The 24909-nt window shown below is 37.1% G+C and overlaps 1 long non-coding RNA gene across 2 annotated transcripts; it reads right to left on the bottom strand.

Annotated features, from left to right (window-relative positions):
• Nucleotides 1–1802: 1802 nt before the first annotated feature.
• LOC136789753 (uncharacterized) lies at nt 1803–24681 on the bottom strand. 2 transcript variants are annotated; one of them, XR_010828679.1, is made up of 3 exons: nt 24612–24681; nt 24398–24482; nt 1803–2583 (listed from the first exon to the last, which is right to left on the bottom strand). It is a non-coding gene; the product is annotated as an uncharacterized lncRNA (long non-coding RNA). The 2 variants fall into 2 exon arrangements; XR_010828680.1 differs by having other exon boundaries at nt 24398–24479; nt 24612–24652.
• Nucleotides 24682–24909: the final 228 nt, after the last annotated feature.

Raw genomic sequence — 24909 nt, 5'->3', positions numbered from 1 at the left:
AAATAAGATTTCTCCCTTTGATGGTTGCCAGTATCAAAGCCAAACTACAAAGAAAGTAATTTCTCCAATCATCATGCATTTTCTTCCCAGTCACCCTTGAAAACTTATAACAGTGAAGAGCATTGTAATTGTTATTTCATTCTAATGTATTGGCTGCCTTGCCTGAATTCTGACTGGCTGATAAACCTCTTGGACATCCAGTCTCGTCATATCCTGAACAATTTTAGTCCAGCCCTGTGGCAATCTAAGCACTTAAGCAGCAAAATAGGAGAGACAATATTTGGGGATTCTACCTTTCAAAATGCACAAAAATAGAGTAACTGAAATAATCAAATTACTCCTGAATAATGCAATCCTTTTTTAGCTTTAAAAGCAGAATGTAGAAAGGATTTAAAAGAATATACACGTCAATTTAAATAAATAAATGTACAGGCAGGAATTCATCCCAACTATAACTTCAATGAAGTTACATTTCAGATAAATTTGATCATAATATCACATTTTTTAAAGTAGGAAAAAAATCAATAATCTTGTCTACAGATTTTGCATTACATTCTAGTTACTTGAAAGAAAATGTCATGCACATCAACTCATTCTTCAGGACGTACTTTCTGAATAGATGTGTATAATATTGCACGGACTAAGGTATCGATCTCTCAAGTTCTCCAGAAATGAAGTGTCATGTCTTTCAGCTTGTTCTTCTTTGCTATTCCATCATGTTTTCATTCACATGGGCTTCTTTTCTTGAAAATGTATTACTTATATAATGAGCCTTACTTTATCCTAAGTCTGTGAAAAATGCTCATTTTTTGCAGCTTGCTTTTTCTGTGTATGTTTATGTGCTTTGTATCAGAAGTTTAAACAGAAGTTTTTCTGACATAATAATTATGCAGATGTAAAGATTTTTGTACTTGATTTATATAAATGCTGTTGGGTTTGGATTTGTTTCTTTTTCATTTTTGTAGAGTGTAGAAATCTGTGCTGACCTTGTCAACAATGCCAAGGGACAGATGTTCCCCAGTCTGCAAAGTCTATATGCTTAGTCCTGAAGCTTTAGCACTTTGACTCCCATATGGAGTCATGCTTAGAAACTTGTGAAGCAAAATGATTTTGATTATTTTAAAATTGTGTTTCTAATGTTTTTCCCTGTGCATAATTCACAAAATAAAAGTGCGTTTAATTCTAAAAACGGAAGATCTGCTATAGTCACTCAGTTACTCAACTACTAAGAGAATATCATCACTCTGTCTTTAATTTTGTAACTTTTGTGTCACCTTCAGCCCACATTTCCTAAGGGACAGATTATGGCTACATTTTGTTAAAAGCTTAACACACGACAAACATTTGCAGGGGAGCACAGTGCTTCATTTGAGCTGCTCTGAGGCAATGGTCCATGCCTTGCCTTGTGGAACCCTGTTGGGAATCAGAGGTTATTCAGGTGAGTATACTCTTCTCTGAAACACAGGCAAATAGTTCATATTTATTGTAGAGCTTGATGGAGAATAAAATGTGTACAGACAGTATGATGGAAAAGCTGATTCTTGGTAACTTCTTGCCTTGTGGAAATTTTTTTTCATGTGTTTGATACCTATGAAATTAACTCTCCATATTCTTCTATACGCTCTTGTCCAGAATCTCTTCTGTCTTATATTCTGTTCTGTGGTCTCCTTCTCTATTGCATAGCTAAATTTCTCCTCCTTTGAGACTCTCCAAAGCTATCTCAGTCCTATCTATCATCTATCTGACACTGTCGTCAACTTGTGTGTCTGATTGGCTTACTGTGGTCACATTCTTGGAAATCATTAAGGAGCTTCCTGTAAATATTAGCACAGTTCAATTTTGTTTCTTTGTTTGGGTGCTTTTGCAATAGCAAAACTCAAAACCCTCTTTAAAAATACTATTTTCATGTTCTGTGGTGCCCATGAAAAACTACATCAGCCAAGGACTGTTCTGCACTGGGATAATTTATATATCATGATGGTCTTAGCTTTTCTTTGTGTCTCCCCCCTGCTTGGCTAGAATGTAGTTATCTAGCTGTGTGTGTCAAACTAGACTGTGAATATTACTGAACAGGGATGGTATTTTTGTTCTGTGTTCATACAGCATGTAAAACAATAACAGTATCACTGAACCATTACTTCTTTTATTTCCATATGTGCATGAAAAAACACAAAGTTCTGCAGAATCACAAAATCATCGAATTATTGAATCATAGAATGGCATGTGTTGGAAGGGATCAAGTAGTTCCACCCGCACTGTTATGGGCAGGGACACCTCCCACCAGACCAGGTTGCTCAAAGCCCCATCCAACCTGGCCTTGAACACCTCCAGGGATAGGGCATCCACAGCTTCTCTGGGCAACTTGGTCCAGTGCGTCACCAAAAGCTGCAATGAGGTCTCTCTGGAGCCTTTTATTCTCCAAGATGAACATCCCCAGATCTTTCAGTCTTTCATCATAGGAGAGGTACTTCAGCCCTCTGATCATCTTTTTGACCCTCCTCTGGACCAGCTGTGGTGGTTTTACCCTACTGGGCAGCTAAACTCCACCACAACCACTGTTGAAGAGGGGGAGAAGAAAGTATGCTAGAAAGAAAACAACAACAACAACAAAAAAGCTTATGGGTTGAGATAAGGATAATTTAATTAAACGGAAAAGGGAAAAGGAAAAGGGAAAAAAAAAGCAAAGGCTGTGTAGAAACACAGAAAGAGAGAGAAAAAAAATATTCCCTACTTCCCATCAATGAGTGATGTTCGGCCATGTCCCAGGAAGAAGGGCCTCAATATGCATAGCAGTTGTTTGGAAGGACAGATGTCTTCATAACAAGACCCTTCCTTCCCCTTTTCCACCTTTTATTGATGAGTGTGACATCATATGGTATGGAATATCCCTCCGGCTGGTTTAGATCAGCTGCCCTGGTGATGTCTTCTCCCCACCTCTTGCCCACACCCAGCCCACTTGTTCGGGGTGGGTGGGAGGCGTGAAGGGAGTCCTGATGCAGTGCCAGCATTGCTCAGCAATAGACAAAACACTGGTGTGATACCAATGCTATTCTAGCTACAAGTGCAGAGCACAGCCCTGCATGGGCTGCTGCAGGGAAAGTTAACTCCATCCCAGCCAGACCCAATACACCAGCTCTAATATGTTTATGTCTTTCTTGTGCTGGGGACCCCAGACCTGGATGCAGTACTGCAGGTGGGGCCTCATAAGGGCAGAGCAGAGGGGGACAATCACCTCCCTCAGCCTCCTGGCCACACCTCTATTGATGCAGCCCAGGATGCAGATGGCCTTCTGGGCTGCAAACGTGCACTGGAGGCTCATGTTGAACTTTTCATACTCCAGAACTTCCAAGTCCTTCTCTGCAGAGCTGCTGTCTATGAGTTCTTCTCCCAGTCTGTCCTCATGGCTAGGATTGCCCTGATCTGGTGCAGCATCTTGCACTTAGACTTGTTGAACCTCATTAGGTTCACTTGGGTCCACTTCTCAAGCCTGTCCAGGTCCCTTTGTATGGCATCCCTTCTTTCTGTTGTATCAACTGAACTACTCAGCTTGGTGTCATCTGCAAACTTGCTGAGGGTGTACTCAGTCCCACTGTCTATGTCATTAATAAAGATATTAAACAATGTCGATGGCAGTGTGCACAGCAATACTTATTTCCAGAATCTCAGGTCACATGCTAATGACCAGCTCGTATAAAGAAACTTTATTTTAAAAACTGCGCAGATTCTCTGCTCCCTTCAGGACTGCAGAGTACGAAGTATCTGTCTACATCTGCCTCAGGCACTGAAACAGGCTCACCATGAAAATGGTCACAGCATCAAGCCTGTTGGAGTTCAAGTAGCATTTATACAGTGCTTTCAGACATATGGTCTGATTTTTGGGTGGTCCTGTGAGGAGCCAGGCGTTGGAGTCGATCACCCCTGTGGGTCCCTTTCAGCTCAGGGTATCCTATGGCTCTGTGAATTTTTGAACTTTGCTTTTTGTAGATTAAATATTCTTCTGCACACTAAGGAGACAGGCTTAGGAAATTCTGCATAAAGGAGCTTTATTGACCTAATTTTCTAGAACTTGGAGTGAGAAGGGGTATCCTCATCTCACTATGATCTGGGAGCCATGACTGACAACAGATATTGAAGGTAAAGCTGGAATGGTTCTTACTGTTGTTGCTGTGTTTGATAAATGAGGAAATGTCTGTATACAAATGTATATGTATGCCAGCAATACGTGTGTGTGTACATGTATATATATGTCTGTAATGGCATGCTCTTTCATTTCTTTCCTTTGAGCTACTGAATTAGAATGTGGAAAATAAAATTGCTTTAGGAAAAAGGGAAAAATAAAACACCAAAGTTCAGCATTAAAATCAGTAGTCCACTCCTGACTTGCCTTTAAAATTGTAATATTTGAGATATCACTTCAGATTTTATATCATTCACAGAGTTTGATTCTAGAATCTCTTTTCCATAAAATATAATAATAATAATAGTAATGAACAGATTGAATGATACATATAGATATGTAAAATCCTGAAAGTGAAGCAGTATCAAGGAAAATAATTTGCTGCTATGGTAAGAGACTGTCAACTTTCACACAAAAAAGTCATTAATTTTTTTTTTTTTCTCTTTTGAATTATAATTTTGGCACTTTCATATAACTGCAATGTAATAGATTTTCATTATATTCTGAGTGCAAAAACACTGGCTATAGAAAAAGCAACAGGACTCAGCTTAATAGGAGACGACAAACTGACCAAAGAGGAAGTGGCAGCATGGCTGGCACCATGGCTCAGTGGTTGTGACAGGCAATTAGTGAACAGAGCAGAACAGATGTAACAGGAGGCAGCAACAATTTACTAAAGCATTAGCTTGCTCAGTCTGCAGTGCAGATAGTTTGCCGATACAAATAAATAATAATATGATCTTGGGAGGGGAAAAAAGGCACAGTCATCTTACAGGATTGAAAAACAAACAAAGAAAACAATATCAACAAAAAACTAACAACAACAAAAGAACAAAAGAAGCTCAGCTAGACTTAAGGGGAAAAAAGGAAAAACCTTCTGTACTTTTCAAGACCAAATTGAGATTTTTGCCTTATTATTGAAAAGCAACATGTTTTGAAAAAGTAGCGTACTACAGAGAACAGTAATCATGGGAGATTTTTGCAGTTACAAATGTTGCCTTGTAATTTTTGAAACGCAAAAAAAAAAAAAATCTTCCTTTTAATTATTATTATTTTTTTAAATTTTAATTTTTAAAGACAGCACATATCTCACAGTGTTCAAAATTAACTTAATCTACCTCAGAGGACTTAGGAGTTTTGGTTCCACAAGGCTATAGGTAGTTGTCGTAAGTCTCAGAGGACTAAGGCATCAATATGTGCAGGGAAGTTGAGATAAGTTACCATGTTACACTATGCAAGTACTGTTATATTTTTCCACAAAGTAGCATGGAAATTATTGTGTTGCTGTTAGCTGTAGAGCATACACCATCATTCTGTAAATTGGCATACATTTTATGTTATGGGAGCATACATGTTAGTTAGAAGGAAAAGAATATGGTCAGCCTTGTGTGTATAGTACGTAGAATCACTATTGACATCTCATATTGATAATATTTACAACTCAGTAATTTGCTCTGTTCCCACAAAGATCAGACACTTGCAAAGAATTACAAATTAGACCAACTGAACCTAGAAGGTTCACCCTTTGTGCTAAGGGCTGGACCTTAAGAACCAGTTTCATACCACCAGGTGGAGCTTGAGAATAATTTTTATGGTACTTGATCAAAATAGCCAGATTTTGCTGAAGCTGTTCTTCCCTCACTGAAAGAGTTTGTTTTGCAATAATGAAGACATGATTTGGGACCATTAACTCTGAGTCATGCCTGCTTTGTACCTCAAAAAGTCATGGAGAGGAACCAAGCTGCAAGAGCCAAGGGATTTCAACCTGCCTGTGGCTCCAGTTGACTGCAGTGGAGACAGGGATGATTTCTGGTAACTGCTCATATGCTCTGGATGAGTTTCCATGGGGAAGATCCGATCCTATCCTATCCTATCCTATCCTATCCTATCCTATCCTATCCTATCCTATCCTATCCTATCCTATCCTATCCTATCCTATCCTATCCTATCCTATCCTATCCTATCCTATCCTATCCTATCCTATCCTATCCTATCCTATCCAAGACTGGTACTTGGGTGTAACTAAAGCAAAAAAACGGTTTTCATGTATCCAAGGATAAATATAGACTGAATGGAGAATGGATTGAGAGCAGCTCTGTGGAGAAGGACTTGGAGGTGGTGGTTGATGAGAAGCTCAACCTGAGCCAGCAATGTGCACTTATAGCCCAGAAAGCCAACCACGTCCTGGGCTGCATCAAAAAAAAGCATGGTCAAGGGAAGTGATTCTCGCCCTCTTCTCTGCTCTCATGAGACTCCACCTCGAGTACTGTGTTCAGCTCTGGGGCTCTGGGGCCTCCAGCAAAAGAAAGACATGAGAGTGTTGGAGTGAGTCCAGAGGAGGGCCACGAAAATGATCAAAAGGCTGTAGCACCTCTCCTATGAAGACAGGCTGAGGGAGCTGGGGTTGTTCAGCCTAGAGAAGAGAAGGTTCTATTCTTATAGCAGCCTTATAGTTCTGTACCTTATACCAGCCTTCCAGTACCTAAGAGGGCCTACAGAAAAAATGAGGACAACTCTTTACCAGGGGGTGTAGACAAGGTGCAATGTTTTTTTACTGAAAGAGGGTAGCTTTGATTTAGCTATAAGAAATAAATTCTTCACTATTTGGGTGGTGAGGCACTGAAACAGGTTGCCCAGAGAAATTGTGGATGCCCCATCTCTCGAAGTGTTCAAAGCCAGGGCTTTCAGCAACCTGGTCTAGTGGGATGGCAGTGGGGTTAGAACTAGATAGCCTTTAAGGTCCTTTCCAACCCATGCCATTCTATGATTCTATCTTGTAGCACTTGTTTCTCTTTCACAGGAGAGTTGAGGTTTGAGTTGCACCCAGAGATGCATCGTCTCTGAGTCCCTGAGGAAAAAAAGGTTGTGTCAGAATAATACAGTACTGTTTTACTCAGTGAAAACAGTCATATGTGAATACTTGAAAACTATAGCATTTTATTGTGATTTTCTGAAAGAAGACAAGATTTACTTAATGTAAAATAACACAGAAAGCTTTTCAGCTAAATTGAAACATGATGAAACTCTGAAGCTTTTCCTTAAAACTCTAAGAATCATTAATTTGTCTGAAGAGGGTTTTTTGTTTGTTTGTTTTGCCTTTTTTTTTTTATTAAACTAAAACTTAGTATGTGTATATGTAAGTGAAAGAAAAAGATTTGAGAGAAGTTCAAGACTTCCTTGAATAAGTCTTTTCTACTTATATAATTGAACTGCTACTTCTGTTTCACTTAAAAGTGCAGTTGTGAGCTGAGGAGAAGAGAATGGGGGAGGGAGGGTCACTCTGGAAAATAGCTTAATGAGAAAAACCAAACCAAACCAGAAAACAAATGGGAAAATATAGAAATATAGAATACAGAACCTTTTTTTTTTTTTTTTTTTTTGAAGGAGGCAGAATGAGTACCAAGTAGTGAGTCACATATTTATTTTATATAAAATTCTTCATTGTAAACATTTGTACATCAGTTATTTTGAGAAGCTGAGGTTCCTCTGTTGAAGACAGCAGGCCTTGTGATGTTCTTCAGAGAGAACTTACTTATACTAGTACCTTTTCCTTGTGCCACAAAATTTAGGTCAGGCTTTTCCTCAGAAATATAAACTCCAGGGGATAGTCATTTATGTTCTGTCATTGACATGCACCATGCAGGTGTTAGCTGTGTGCCAGACAAAGATCTGGACCAAGGCCACCAATCCCATTCCCTGCTGAAGCAGGAAAGCTCCTAGGGCATCTGACAATGGGAGCTGTCAGGTCTTCAGTATGTGCTCCTCTTCCCTGTCTTGCTCCTCCAGCCTCCTCCAGACCCTTTGACTCACTGTTGACTTCTTTTAGCTTTTGAAGGTGGAAAGCAGAAGATTCAAATTGGTTTTCTTCACTGTTCTCCCCAGGCACATATAGTATTTGAGGTTTCTCTCTTTCTTAACCAAGTCTTCGCTTGCTGTTAGCTAATATATTCAGTCCTATGTCTCAATATTGCTGAGGGTTCAGGTTTCAAATCCTCATGGTGAAGTTTTAGTTATGTAATTCTGATTTATTTTTTTATTTGTTTGTTTTATTTTTGACACAGAGAGAGAGATGGTTCCTTTAACCTTATTTAATTTGGTTAAAATATAGTTCTTGGGAACACAAAAAAGTCAAAATTAAATTTGTTTATGGAACCTTAACTCTGAGTGTTGTATTTGTTTAACATATAGTAAGGGAAGAAAAATGTATTTTATTTAAACAGTCACTTCAGTTGGAAATAAAAGGTTTTGATCTCATAAGTTCTTTGGGTTTTCTGCAGATGTGCATGTAATGAGTTTTTTAATTGCACAACTAGTATCACATTTTCCACAGAGCCCCTTCTTTATTCAGTACATGAGAGAGCTAGAGAAGTAAGCAGGTCTGAAAAAAAAAGACCTATTTGTGAAGGGCTGTGTTTTTCAAATTTAGTAAATTTTTAACCATATGTAAAAGGTACTAGAACCTGTCTCTCCATAAAAATGTTGTCGGAATTCTTGTGGCTGTTACAGAATGTTGATACCTTGTTGGGCTGGGCAGGGTAGGAGTGCTCTACCTTTAGTTCTTTAGTTTGAAAGTTAAAGTTACTCTGTTTGGGAGGGCTTTAGAAGGAAAAATGGATGAGAATATTGTTTTTCTCACTCAGGTGAGAAAGCCCACTTCTTTGTAGAGTGGGCAGGGTCCTATTTACCCTGCCTAATGGCAGTTTTCATGTTCAGTTTTCAATTCTGTTCCTCCAATCAGTGTTGTTCCACTAAGATATATCTCATTTGACAGTTATGGACACACTTCTCTGGCTCTTGGGTTCCCCCTGAATTCTATGCCCAGCTCTGTGTCCACTGCTTAGAGACCTGTCGACATGGGTATTTTCATCTTTATATTTCCAGCTATTGTCTCAAGGAATTGCACTCACCCCCTGAAAAAGGAGGTTTGTTATTGTGGCAATGCTCTGCCTGTGGCTTACTACAGCAATCATGAATAATTTATGAACCCAAGTGCTTGATAACTTGAATTACATGGCAAAAGCAAAAACAGCAAAAAACAGCATCCTGGCATATGAAGCAGTGGGACTTGCCAACAAGAGCCATTTGCAGAATTGTATTATGAAGCAAAAGAACAGGATAGGCAAACCTATTACGGTTAATGATCACCCAAAATAAGAACAGAAAAGAAGGCTTGACTTCTTGAGTCTGTAGAACAAAACAGCATGCATCAGAAGTATTGTAAAAATCAATAATTGTCTGTAGTGTTTCTCCAACATTAGACCAGGAGTCCTTTTTGTCTTTGCCAGGCTTCAAAAACAAATATTTTCAGAGGTCATAAACCTTAGAGGCCCATCTAAAATTTCTGAGCAGGAAGACTTCTTGTCATTTGTGAGAGACTGAATTTATCCTACAGGACCTAGCTTGATAACACAGAAAGAATATGATTTGTATTTGTAACAGTACTTAGAGTGTGTTGATACCTGATATGTTTTTACTATTAATTAATGTATTTATCTATTTATTTATTTAGATTTTACAGTTTGCATCTCATGGAAAGATCACTTGACACTAATCAGAAAAACACCCACTGAATTAATAATTATGCTGTGGGAGACACAAACAAAATGCACATGGTAAGATATTCTGAAAATGTTCACATGTATTTCAAGTCAAACCAGTCACAGATTTGCACTGCAAAATGTGTCAGTGACATTAACAATAAAATCAAGAAGTATAAAAGAATTGTAATGTTGTAGCCCAGAGAAGACGCACAGGTTTGTTTCACTTAAGATAAAAGTAGATTCAAAAACAAACCCTTTCATTAAAAAAAAAGATGAAGATTACAAAGTCAATCTTCATGAGATCTAAGATTGGTTTCATTTGCTAACCTTGTATAAATGAATTCCCTTGTAAAAATAGCCTTGTGATAGCAATCAGATAATATCAACTAATAGCTGATAGTGTTGATTTACCTTATAATAATGGAATAATATATATATATATATATTATTCTAAAGGATTCCAGCATAATTCCCTATAAGGCTCTCAATAATTTGGTTTTACATTGCTTTGTTTGTGGCTGTAGATCTTATTTATTGTACAATACTAATTTTCTCAAATGCTTTTCTATAATGCTAAGCCTTATAGCTTCTGAAGTTCAAACGCATAGGTAAGAAATTTACGGGTATTACAGATGGGGAAGAAAGGCATTGAAAAAGCAAAGTCAAAACACCCTACAATTTTGTTTTGAATGAGCATGCTGTGGAGTTAGTCTTTTAAAGATGTTGTCATTTTGTAATACACTGATTACTGTTTTGTTTTCGAACAATTAACAGAGATGGCTCCCAACTTCCCAGCAGTGTGTGCTGCCTAGAGGCTCAGTGGCTACGGTCTTACTGTGGCCATGTATGTCAAAGGAAGGCCAGTAAGAAACAGATAGAGCTGGGATGGACAGTCCAAGGGATATTAACCACACCTCCTGCAGCTTCCTAGAAGCAGTTGTTTCTCCACAGACTCTGAACCATCAAGCAAAGGAAATATACACGTCAACAGCCACAGCTGCTCAAATTTTCAGCTATTGCACTCAAAGTCTTATCATTGGCAAAAGGGAACACACCATACATATGCAGATCCAATAATTCACCATTGGTTTAATTTCACAGTCTAATCAAAATACAGCTAAGAGTAATTGTTAATCCAGTTACTGTACACTGTACACTTCCCATTCATAGCCCAAGTTAATACAGAAAACCCTGAATAACACATTAAAATAAAGAAAATCCTTTGTAGTAGCTGCCCCTTTTGTCTGGTACTGTGCTCACCCTTCCAGAGTCTTAAGGGTAACAGTGCCAACCTTCTATGAGAAAGGCTGGTGGGAGTTGTCAGCTACCTGAGCTCTTCTCCAGAAGAATTTTGATGCTGGTAGGGGTCCCTTCTTGGTCTTGGAGTTTGCTTGGGTTTATTTGTATGCATTTTCTTAACACTATCTGCATGCATTATCTTTCTCTTCATTGATTGTTCAGTTTTCTGTTCTTTCTGTTACATCTACATTGGTTTAACAAGATTGTACTCCTGTAAAGACCATCCTGGTTTACATTTGCAGTTTGAGACTTCCTATATCATCCTTTATTTACACACTTGCAAAACACTTTTTATTCTATATATAGTTCAGTATATAAAGAATAACTACTTGTTACCACTATAGAGTGTAATTAACTTAAACCAAATCTGACTACTAGAAAGTTGCCATCATAGCTAAAATAAACATAGACTGGGACAAATGCAAACAAGTCCCATGGCCTTGTATTCTCAACAAACAAAAATTCCATGGTCTTTCGCTAGTAACAACAAAATTCATATTTATTGGGATGCAAGAAAAAGAGTAGGAATCAGAAACAAGGCTATTTCTTCTTTCCATAAATATTTTGCATAAAGCGATTGCCCACTGTACCTGTGCATACAGCTAGATCTTGTGGTCTGTTTCTCATACACACATGCACGGGAGTAGACTGTTCATTTATACATATGGAACTATCAATTTCCTAGTGCGAAGGATTGAATGTCTGGACTGTAGTTAATTATGTAGTCACCCAGCTGGAGACTGTAGGATAATACCTGTGCAAAAAATGGGTTTGAGGTTGTCAAGGCAAAATTAACTGGGAAAAAATCTGAGTATCCTGAGTATCCTTCAGGATTTAGTTTGTTTCAAGGATGAAAGACTATGGGGAAGTCTTGCAACACATTTAGTTCCTTCTGTATCCCAAGTGGTCTTTGGGATCCAGAGCCAAGCATCAAATGGCATAGATCGCCCAGTCAGCTTTAGAGAGAGCAAATTCTGAATAGTATAGATGTGAGATATTCTACATAACTTGATCCTGGAGACTGGAAAAAAAAAAAACAACACAAATCAACAACAAAAAAAAACAACATATGGCATGCTTGAAGGGACACATGATACATACAAGTTGGCACAATGGTGAGTATTGCTAGGGTGAAAACAGATGTCCAGAGTGGCCAAAAAAACAGAGTTTCTGTTCTTATTTTCAGTGCTAGCTTATGCTAGCCTGAGAAGTTCATTGGACAACAACCATGTAAATACTCTTTTCTTCACACCTAAATTATCCTGAAGTTTTCTGGGATTCTGAGTTTGTTGAAAATGATCTGGGGGTTCAAAAGTTGCTAGAATGTGGCTGATGAACAGACAGATGAACAGACAGGCAGAAATCTGACTCATCAACCACGATTTTGAGAGGAACAGGCTAAAATGTGTTATTCAGAAGAACAGTGGTACTTTCTCAAATCAAAACACTTTTTTAGAATAACAGATAAATGCTTTTGTGATTTTTAGTATGACCTAATCAGAAATATTCCAAAGCTCTCCACATGAAATATTTTTTTCTGTCTCAATTGATTAGCCAAATGTTAAAAGAATAAAATTGAAAGTCAGACAGTCCTTAATTTGTGCCTTAGGTTCCTGTAGAGTTTTAATCCTAGTTAGATGTTTTTTTCATCCATAGGAATGTGATATGCAGCTTTTAAGACAAAATTTTAAAGACTACTAACTTTCCCCATGATATAGATTGATAATCAGCTGATAACAAGAAATAATTTACCTCCTGTAGATGTATGGGTATATTCTTGGAAAAGCATGTCCTGTGGCACACATAAATGAAATAAACTGGTTAAAAGAGAAATCAAATAGATAATTTTTTTCCCTCTGTTTTCACTCCTGTCAAATTTGTAGACATTGACTTAGGTACGGATATAAGTTAAACTGTTCAGCTTGATTTTTCTTGTTCTGTACCGAAATCACACGATCATATTACAACAAATATATCTTAATCTGAGCAGTTAGAAATGTGCATTTAGATCTTCTAATACAATTTTAAACAATAAAAGTATTACTGACTTGCCACTACCTGTTCATTTAGACTTTCATGCCTTCATTTTGTCATAGAATCATAGAATGGTTTGAATTTGAATACAGACCATCTAGTCCAACATCCCTGCCTTGGACAGGGATAGCTTTCACCAGATCAAGTTGCTCAAGCCCCATCTAGCCTGACTTTGAACACTTCCAATGTTGGGATAGCCACAGCTTCTTTGGGCCACCTTTTCCAGTGTCTCACTACTCTCATCATAAAAAGCTTCTTCTTTATATCCAATCTAAATCTACATTCTTTCAGTTTAAAGCCATTGTTCTTTGTCCTGCCACTGCGGGATCTAGTAAAAGTCTTTGTCCTTTATATACTGAAAGAACACAATAAGGTCTTCCTGGAACCTTCTCTTTTCCAGGCTGAACAACCGCAAGTCTCTCAACCTTCATACGAGAGGTGTTCGAGGTGTTCTAGTCATTTTCATGACCCTCCTCTGGACCTGTTCTCACAGGTGCACATCTTTCCACTACTAGTCACTCCAGAGATGCATACTTTAATCCAGGTGGGGTCTCATCATCTCCCTTGACCTTATTCTGTTAGTTTCTCTCCTCTGCTCATACTTCTTTAAGATCATACTCCTAGCTCTATAATTTGCTGATGGCATCATAAGTTTCTGAAACAAAGGGGAAACTAAGTAGAGGCATAACTGCATCTACAAACTATATTTTGGTCAGAAGTAAAAACTATGTGTCATGGGGTTCTAAGACAATTTTTTAAAGTGTTTAAAAATCTCAATTCTCATTCCATAATATCTAAATTAGATTAATTTTCAAGAGCAACCACCAATTCTTGTTACAGCTAATATTTGTATTTTATTCAATACTTTTTATTATTTTTTTTTTGTTTAAAAGGCAACATTATCTAGAGTCAGAAAATATGATTCCAGAGACCCTACAATCTTTTCATTTAAACATCAATCAAGACACTTAAGTGAAAGGAGCAGGAAAATAGACAGCATAGGGAGATTAATATAAACAAACAACAGCAAAGCATGCAAACAAACAAACAAAACGTTTATACCAAAGGAAAACAATTAAAATACCAAATTTGATTCTTTTTTTTTTTCTTTTTCAAAAAAAGGTCAAGATAATTTTGTATTAAATGCTGTCTAGATAACTTCCAATTATTTTGAAATTCATGTAAGCATGGCCCCTATGTAGAAACTGGAGATTTTATGCTGCTATAGAAAAAATACTTGCTGCTCCTTTCCAAGATACTGATTTATTTAGTTTATTAGCATGTTATGTAAATATTTAAAAGGTCATTTATTTCATGAATTTGAAATAGATATGTTTACTGACTTCTGATTTCAGAATGAAAAGTTTCGGGAACTTTTTCATTCTGATTCATTTCAAGAACAAAAGATGGAATACTCTAAACTGTTTTATTGGTAGAATATGCAAGTGAGGCACTACAATGTAAATGCATACAAGAAACTAAGCTATATACAAACGCATATCCCTACAAATTAAAGCTTGTCAGACAAATGTGAAGAGAAACATATTCCGGAAGACTACACTGTTTTTTTAAAGCTTAAAAAAACTCATGAAAAAAACTAATTTAACTGATTTTTTCCCCCTAAAAAAGCAGTCAGCTTCATCATAAAAGTGTAAATGCCAAACTCTGAAAATTACTACATAAGATCTCTTCATTATATATACTTTTGTTAGTTTTATAAAGCATTTTTAATGTTATGACATCAAAGTTGTAGAAAATAGGGTGCCAGATATCGTTATAAGCTATTTTAGTAGTTAATTTTCAAATGCTTTTTCAGTCTTCTAACTGACTGAACTTTTAACAGAATGTCAGCAATGAAATCATTCTCAAAGTGAGAGTTTTTTTATTGCATTAGTTGCTTTTCTTCCTTGAAATGCACTGCAAAACTTCACACTTAAAGATTTCATTCTTTATACTTTATTCTGCCAATCATGTGTGACAGACTTCAACTTAGAAGACTCTATATTTAAAGATGTTCACATAAATTAAGTCAGTAAAATCTATGCATGTATTACATGCATAAATACATTAACATTTATTCTATATTCACTATAGTATTAATTGAACATCAAGTACCACAAGTATCGAATAAATAGTAATATGAACAGGCACAGCGAGGCACAAAATTACATATGTATCTGTACCTGAACAGAATTACATTGGTTTAAATTTTGCAACAAGTATACATTTGTAATAGAGAATTATTTCCTGAAAATGTACTTGGCACTGAACATAACAGAAGTCTTGTATATATAGGTTAATATTTAAAGATTTGTGATTAAATATGTAATAAAAATATTTTCAGACTGGTGGTTTTACCCTGCTTGTCAGCTGAGCTCCACCACAACTGCTCTCTCACTCCCTCTCCTCACAGGAAAAAGGGGACAACATACAACAAAAAGGGCTAAAGGGTTGAGATAAGGACAGAGAGATCACTCACCATTTATCATCATGGGCAAAACAGACTCAGCACAGGGAGATTAGTATAGTTTATTACCTATCACTAACAGACTAGAGCAGTGAGAAACTAGAAGCAAACTAAAAACACCTTCCCCCCATCCACTTCTTCCATGTCCTTCCCCTGCGTGGTGCAAGGGAAACAGGGAATGGGGGCTGTGGTCAGTCCCTGATGCTTCATCTCTGCTGCTCCTTCACCGTCACTCTCTGCCCCTACTCCATGTGAGGTCCCTCCCATGGGATGACGTTTTTCCCAAACTGATCCTGAGGGGGCTTCCCACAGGCAGCAGCTCTTCAAAAACTCCTCCCACGTGGCTCCGTACCACGGGGTCCATCCATCAGGAGCAAATAGCTCCAACATGTGTCTCCCATGTGCGGCAGCTCCCCCCAGATCCCTGGCTTTTGCATGGGCTCCTCTCCACAGGCTTGCAGAGGTCACACCTGCAGCCCCCCTGGTACCAAGACCTTGCTGCATAAACCCAATGCACAGACCTGCATATTTGGTCTGCCATTTGAACTAACTTATTTGAACTGGAACCTGAACCACTATCAAAGCTGGGTGTAGGCAGTGTGTTTACTCTGTGAAGTCCTGCAACTGAATCACAACTGGGAGCTCTGGTGTTTGGGTGCTGTACATTAACAGCTCCAAGCATCATCCTATAGTTATTGAATTGTCTGGTGTTATGTCCAGGAGGTTCATGAAAAAAGACTTTGATCTTCATTCATCCCTTTTCTCATGTACTATTTGATAACAGTGCAATGTTATTTCACAACATATTTGCATGAACTGTAATCCTCCTATGCAATGTCTCTTGACGTGCTCCATCAAAGCAGGTGATTTGCTTAGGTTGGAGGCATAGACCCAATACTTGTGTAGTCAAACTGCACAAACTGCAGTTTGTTCAGACTGCTGGGAATGTTGAGTGGAAAGTACACGTCCACAGAAGAATGATGTGTTCTGGAGCTTAAAAGTTCTTGGTTAGAACGTCCTCTCAATAAATCTCTTCCTAGAGACCTTCACCCCTTTGAGTGTAGGCTGGAGAGACAGTGCTGGAAAACTGTGGGAGCATCGTATTCCTGTAGTTTCACCCATAGTATTCAGTCCAAGTCAAGTTAGAATTAAATTAGGTCAGATAGAAATGGGGTTCTATGACAAACTCCACCTATTTTATATGTAGAGTTCTACCAAGATGTATGGCATTTTATTGTTAGTTTGGTGTTTTTTTTTTTTCTTTTAATCCCCTCATAAATTATAAAATAAGAAGGAATCCCAGTGATGATCTAAGAATACCTCCACTTATACTATGGGTCTTCTAGTTTTATCTAATAATTTTATTGATGCATAATTTCAAGAAAATAACTTGGATGTAGTGGTTTTTTTTTTTTTTTTTTTTTTTTTTTTTTAAAGATGTTGAAGAAGTGGTGCTTATAATTTTAAATAATTCAGAGTGTTTCTAGGTACAAGATGATTCCTATATATTAAAAAAAAAAACCTCAACAACCACTACGTTGTGAAAATTGGAGGATTTTGGATGATATATCATTTCCTTGAGAAGATTCCAAGATAGGTAGCAAAATACAATCCACAGCGGACTGGAAGGCAGGCTTTGAGCTCTGTTTGCAACCAAAATACATCTGGAAGAGCTTGTTTCTTTCAACATACTATAAAGTCCAGGTGTTCAGGCTGTCTGATGTAAGATAAAGCCACAGTTTGCTGTCACTGATCAAGATCCTAAGGTAACTGCTACAGTGAAATTTGGGAAGCAGCCCCTAGGAGAGGCCATTTTTACTTACTGTCTTTATGGTGTGCAGTTGCTGCTAGCTTGGTGGGAAGTTGTCAAGTGCAGCCCTGGAGTAGCCCTATGCCTTCATATTCTCTGTAAAGGTGACAATAAACTGCAGTTGAGTGGCTGCAGATACAATGGAGGTGTCCCAATTTTGTACTTTAACTGTCACCACTACATATCTCATTTTCCTTCTCAGTGCTTTCATGTGTCCACTGTAAGACAGGGAGATGGTTGGAAGTCCTTTCTTAGAAGCCTGAAACATGATATGCGGTGTCTGCAAACAGCTTGAATGCAGGTTAAAGTAATCCTGCCTAGAGAAGCACTGTGGATGCATAGCGTCAGATCTAAGAAATACTTCACACTTAGGGATTTTCATACTGAGGAACCTACATGTTACATTTTGGTCTATTTAAACCTATTAGATATTTTAAGCCTACTAGGCGTTTGCTAACCCTGAAGCCTTCTGCAAGATCATTCCAAGTATAAATTCTCTAAGCCTGGACTCATCTCCAACTCTGTCTAATTATCACTTTAATAACCCTCTGCTATCTGCTTTATAGCTGCCAATTGTTTTTGAAATTCTGTTTATATATAATACGCATCTTGAAATGTTTATTTCACAGCAATCAGGAAAGACCTTTAAAAACTCTTAAAAAACTCTCTTTTGTACTCTGATGGAAGCCTGTTTTTTATTTATTTATTTTATTTTATTTTTATCTGATCTACAAAATCTGTTTGATGTCTCATAGGCTTTCTGTGAAAAGCTTGTGTTTGTGGACTACAGAGACAGACCCTTACGAGTATCATCTAAATAGAGAAAGCTATAACAAAATAAAATTGTCGCTTATTTGTTCTCAATTTAGATACCAGAAAGAATAATTTTAATTTGATGATCATAATAAATAGAAATGAAGTCCTTGAAATAGTAAGCATACTAAAGTTAATCTACTAAGTATGAAGTTCTGAACTGCAAGGTTGTTACACTGCACTATATATCACTTTTCGAGACTGTGAATAAAGTATGCAGTATCCAGCTAGCTATTGATTTTACATTGTTTTATATAAATAATAATAATAACAACAACAAAAAGAACAAATCTCCCACAAAAAAAAACATCACTAACACAAAAGAGCTAAAAACTTGACACAAATCTTTACATAGTACCTTTTGCATTTTAAAAGTGATTCCCGGAATAGGGATGAAATGTGTGCATGAATATATACATACACACATACAGTTTTTTGGTTTTTTTTTTGTGAATTAGGTCTAATGCATCTTCTATTGAAATCAATGGTTGAAATTGAGATAAAAAATAATCCTCTGTGGCTAGTGGGAAGAAAGATGGAGGAAGAGATGGAGAAAAGGACACTCATGCACAAGTCTGGGCCCATTTATCCTCAATATTCATAATAAGGCACTTCTGGAGTTGATTCTCTCTTCCCACTGACTGTAGAGGAAGTCTAGACAGCCACCTATAAGCCTAACTTTCAAATGGCTAGATTCAGATCAGATTAAGTCCATACCTAACTTTGTGCATTTTCTTCTTTGTAAGAAGAAAAGTAAGAATGACTATTCTGGTTTATACTGTAGGTCTTCAATCAATGGCCAGTAGTGCTTGCCTAGGAAAGAACATATTTTAGGAGAGGGATTCTTTGTCAGGAAGCGAAGTGATAAGACAAAGAGTAAGGGTTTTAAACTTAAAAAAAAGATAGATTTAAATTAGATATTAGGAAGAAATTCTTTGCTATGAGGGTAGAGAGGCACTGGAAAAGGTTGCCCAGAGAAGCTGTGAATGCCTCGTCCTTGGAAATGTTTAAGACCAAGTTGGATGGGGCTTTGAGCAAGCTGGTCTAGTGGTAGATGTCCCTGCCCATGAGGGTGTTTGGATCTTTAAGGTCCCTTCCCATACAAACAATTCTATGATTCTGTGATTCTATATGATCAGGGAAAGAATATATGTCCCTGCCATTCCCTATCATTTAGAGTCTTCAGTCATCTGGCACTAAGCATGATCCCTGGTTTGGGATCTGATCTTCCTACTGCTGAGTGATTTGATGTGACTAATGCAATCTAATCTATGGCCATTAGATGAAGAACTACAATTCATAGTGCCAGTTTTCTGCGTGGCTATTAAAGATTTAATAGGCGTCTCCTGTAAATGAAAAATACCGCTTCAGAGTGTTTAGTGAAAAAATGGTGATGCTTTTACTTCAAGGAAACTAAATCAAGATTGTGATCTCCATGTAAAATCCTAACAAAGACAAGGTACAGCTTGTTTTAACCTCAGCACTGTCTGAGATAAAGCTGAAGAAGGACATACAAAGCTGACCTTCATTGGCCACATCAAGGCATAGATATAGATGGCTATCTCACTGTTTGAGATATCCCCTTGTTTAGTTTAGTCGAAACAAAGCATTTCTGTCCTTGATTTCTCGTTATTTCAGTGGTAAATATGTCTGCTTTTCCAGTTCAGAGGTGACAGCTTTTCTCTGCAAAAGGAATTAGTTTGTATTTCTCTGTTGTGATCTGTATAGGAAAATGGCATCATTTCACAAGGTCTGGTGTTATGGAGGCAGTGTGATAAGTTTGTATTAAAAATGGCCATGTCTTTCAAGTTACTATCATCTCTTTCACAAGCTTCATTTCATGCTAATTTGTCCATCTATATGACATTTGGGGACCAAGGAGTTGGACGCAGTAATCCTTGTGGGTCCCTTCCAACTTGGATATTCTACGATTCTGTGATTACATTTTAAAGCATTTTTCCAGATAGAAGCTGATACTGTGGTTGCCAGGTGCAAAGGTGCTTAGAAATTTATATTGCCTCATTTCAGTGATTGAATAAAGGGGTCAGAGTCACCTGAGGAGATGTGTTTTACTTCTTTTTCTAGAGGTTACTTTCCCCAATTATAAGAGTTCTGTCCTTCATTTAGAGAGGCAACAAAGAAATGAGATACTCTGCAGGATATTTATAACTGTCTATTTTCAGCCTGCTGCATTGTGGATAGTTAGAAGTCTAACATATGGCACTGGTGAGAGAATAATTATTACTCTTTGATAACCTACTTAGGGGCAATTATTCTAAATGAATTTTATGACTTAAAAAACTGTGTTCTGTAGAAATATTGACACAATAATTCAACAGTAACATATATTTCCTCTCTTTTTTCAGCACACTTAATACCTTTTAATATTTTTAAATTTACAGACATTTATTTATTGCTATTCATAAAAATCTCAAAGGTAGTCACTTTGGCTTATATTCAGCTTAGTTGTTATTTATGTCAAATATGTTATTCACAAAAGTTTGAGAGGAGGATGATTGCTTCAGACTGCCTTCTATCTAGGGCTGATGGATTTGGAGTTCCAATACAGTCAATCAAGTCAATCAAGAGAAGTGGCAACAGGAGCCAAATTAGAGAGCATTGATTAAAATTAATCAAAATACTGCCCAATATGGCAGAGCTTTATTAAAAAAACAAAAAACAAAAAACAGTCTTATCTCAAAAAAAAAAAAAACACAACACTACCACCAACAAAAAAAAAGCCACTCTTTTTTCTTTTTTTTTTTTTTCTCCAGTTTTGCAGTTTTGTTTAATAAATCCCACCTAGAACATTTTAGATTCAGTTTCATTGGAACATTATCCCCCCTCTTACAAGATGTTGTATTTATTCAGAAAATTTACATTCAAACATCAGACGTAGTACATATTTTATCATGCTAGTTCATAGCTAGTTTTGGGCTTACTAGGAGAAAGAGAGGAAATTGCCAATTTTGTAGTTTCACAGGAAAGGACATGAAAAGGAAAAACTTCTTAAGTGCCATGGAAGAGACTGCAAGAGCTCCTTGGGCTATAGATTAAGATAGCACCAGGGCTGTAGTTTTGCTCTGGGACTTACTGTTGAACTGAGGATTGAAATTCATTTAATACTTTTTCAAGCATAATTACCTGGCTGTTAAGTACCTATAGTGAATTTTGTCCCTGGGAAGGATCACTAACCTGGAGGACTCCATTTTACTTTTGATTTGCGCTCAAGCTGAGAAACAGTAAAGAAAATATTAATTTCATTACCATCCTAAATTACATTTCTTGTATAGTTTACTAGAAGTGTACCAGGATGGACTCGTGTCCAATTTTTTCCTTTTCACAAGCATATGAAAGGCAAGAAACTACATATAGCATAGAGTTCGAGGAGCAGCTATTGGACATTTGAATAAGAGAAATTAGACTATTTTTCATGTATCCATCACCACATTCAATATGTCTCTAGAGCTGCACTCTGAATATTGGTCACTTTATATACAAGTAAACCAATAATTTGTTATCAAAAGTGAAATTTCAAGTGTCTGATCATTATTAGTCCAAATCTATTTGTTATAGAAAAGTAAAAGATAATAATTGAGTAAAATTTGTTATGCATACACTAAATTTATTCACCTTTTACTAGTGTTTTTCTTATCCTTCCCATGCTACTACAGGTCCTAAGGTAGGTGGTTTCACAGTTTCACTCTGGTGGTGGCAGTGGGAGGTGTCACAATGATTTGTCAGCAGCTGGAGGCCTTTGGTGTGAGGAATATGATGTCCATGTCAATGGTTTCCTTGTCATCATCACCAGCTTACTTTGTTTGTTTGTTTGTTTGCTAACATGTTTTTATATCTTTTTCTTTGATCACTGGTCTGAAGACTTACATTTGTAAATTACATCTTAACTTGTTTTTTATGGTTCTTTTCATGCTCAATAGATACCATTTCTTTGCCTTCTTCTGTCCCGCTCCCTTCCCACGCTCCAGCTCCGCTTGGCCTGCAGTGGGATGGGGGCGTTGGGTGGAGACCTCTCATTTCTCTGGTCCTCTTGGCCCATCCCTTCCCCAACCCCTTGCACTCCAGGGTGCTCAGTGCCATGTCTGAGCATGCAATGAGAACGGGGTGCTGGCATCAGGGTGTTATATAAGTTAAATTACACCTTGTTTTGTATGGTTCTTTTCATGCTCAATAGATACAATTTCTTTGCCTTCTTTATTACCTCTAAAACCAGTTTTGTTCACCTGTAGATCTGCATTTCTTTAACTGAACTTTGGTTAGTTTTTTACACCTGAGGGGTTTCCCATGCCAAGCCTGTGCACCCCTTTTTATGATCCCTTGCCTCTACTCCCCTATTCTTTACTTCTGAAGGCCTCTGTTGTTGTGCCAGGCTTGCCTTTGTCTATGCTGCATCATGTAAACACCTCATTCTACATAGAACATTTGCACATTGCTGCTATCTGTATACAATTATGAGTTTTGTAACACACAAAGATAGACAAAAGTAAAACAAATTAGTCTTTGGCATTTGGTCAACTAGAAAAATTGTTGTCACAGTTAAATCAAGTCTGACAGATCAGCAAGCAGGTCAACGAAAGCTGAGACATAGAAGATGTGACAAGCATCAGCACCAAGGCCTCACAAAATCAGTAGAAATCCTACTGCTTATGACTACTAGTGGTAATATTACATTACAAAGTACATGATTACACTAATCTGAATCACACAGCGGAAATCCTGCATGGGTGTTTTCTGCCTCTCCAAGTCCTATGGAGAAACACTGACACCATGGTGCCTTGAAGCTCCTATGCTTCCTTCCTGTGGGAACCCCACTGGGCAGTTGGCAGGCTGTGCTTAGCTGTTTCTGCAGTAATTCTCTGGATAGGGTATTCTCTGGCCTCGTATCCTTGGGAACAGGCTATCTGAACTGGTGGTCCCACAACTCTATTAAATCCTCGTTTACAATGGTGTGAAGAATGTTGGTATGCAATATGAATAAATAAAGTGCATTTCAATAAATCCAGACCATAAGTCACTGGAGAAAGTTAATAGCCCACCCATAGAATAGAAAAGCAAAAACTATGTACAAGGTGAAAATATTACAAGATCATTTACTTTTTTTTTTTTCCCTAGGCTATTTTGTGTAATTATATGCAAGAAAGTATATTTCATGACTGTTTTCATATTTAAGCATTTAAATTCCAGGAACTGTTACAGTGAAGACTGACCCAAAACTCTGCAAATGTGCAAACCAATATTTTTGATGTTACCTCATGGTATATTTAGCACAGAGAAGGAAATCATTTCTAGGAAGATTTTGATGGGAATGGAATAAGGTGATCTTCTTGTTGTAGAGGCAGACACTGAAACATCTTAGCAACATGTGCCCCCTCTTCCAAAAAAAACAAAGGGCTGAACTCCTGAAATTCTTTTTCTCATAATATTGATAATAATAATGCTGCTAGAAATTCTGATAATAATGATGTTTTCAGCCCAAGGCTATATTTTGCCAGAGATCTATGAAATGGAATAGAAAATGAGGTTTTAAAATAGAAATCATCAGGTAGTCTTAACTCTAGAAATTGCTGCTTTCTCTACCTGTAATAAGTGATGTTATATTGTGCTTTCTAACATCCAGTTAAAATTTTTTCAACATCCTTTTTTTTATAAGGGAGGATTTCAGACATTAAAAAAAAATAAAAAAGGCACAACACACATTGAAAATAAAATGTAATTGGTAATCTAGATGTGTCAGAAAAGAAAGCTCCATCTGCTACAGAATATTTTAGAACTTGCTCCACTGGAGCACATTATTCTTCCACCCCTTAGGCTGTCCAGTTGCACTTTAGAAAACTCAGCAGTTGGTATGATGATTTCTTTTATACTTTAGGCTATGAAAAATCATTTCTGATTAAACTGACTTAAGAAGAGAATTGCAGTTGATTATATTATAAAGATATGTGAAAAGGGACATATTTTCAACTGTTGTAGGTATGTCTGTGTACTTTATAGAGCTTTAAGCTATCCCCATACTGCTACCTGTTAAAGAGTTTTACCTTTGTTTTTTGTTTTACTTCACCTATAAGTATTTTGAAGAATCATGGTAATTCACATTATTCTAAATCTTCATTCTTTGACAAATGTTTAATTTGTATACATAAAAAACTTTTTTTTTTCTTTTATGTAATATGACTGGAAGTTTTTGCTGGCTAACAAGACCTTCTTCTTTAAATTAAGTAAATAGAAAAAAAAAATCTTACCTTAAAAATTACCCATTTTGTACAGCACAAAGTTGTAGATGCTCCAGAAAATATCATTCAGTCTTTTGAAAAGGTCTTTTGACTGCTTAATAATAAAAAAGAAATATAGAAGGCAGTTTTTTCTCATATACAAATAAGTATTTCTCACATTATTTCTCACATTTGGTATTCCTCAAAGCCTTTGTTCTGCACACTCCTTTAATGATAACCTCACCTCCAAGAGAAGAGAGTGAAGGAAGTGCTTGTTACATTATTACACCCTCTGCTATATTGCCTGCTTGTGACAAAGCCCAAACAGGTAACCCAACCAGATCTTTCTGACAAGATATTTTTAGTTAGTCTTAAAGGAGAATCTTGACTGGTATTCCCTTAGAGTCATATTCCCAGTATACAAAACAACGTGATGATGTTGCATAAATTAACTACTGTCCTAACAGAAAAAATAAATAAAATAAAATAAAATATAAAAGACAGATGTTTTCTGTGTCATAAATTGACTGTGAGACTAGCTT

The sequence above is a fragment of the Anser cygnoides genome, chromosome 1, assembly GCF_040182565.1.
Source record: "Anser cygnoides isolate HZ-2024a breed goose chromosome 1, Taihu_goose_T2T_genome, whole genome shotgun sequence".
Taxonomy (NCBI): domain Eukaryota; kingdom Metazoa; phylum Chordata; class Aves; order Anseriformes; family Anatidae; genus Anser; species Anser cygnoides.
Note: the sequence above shows the minus strand (reverse complement) of the source record. Positions and strands in the feature narration are given on the sequence as shown.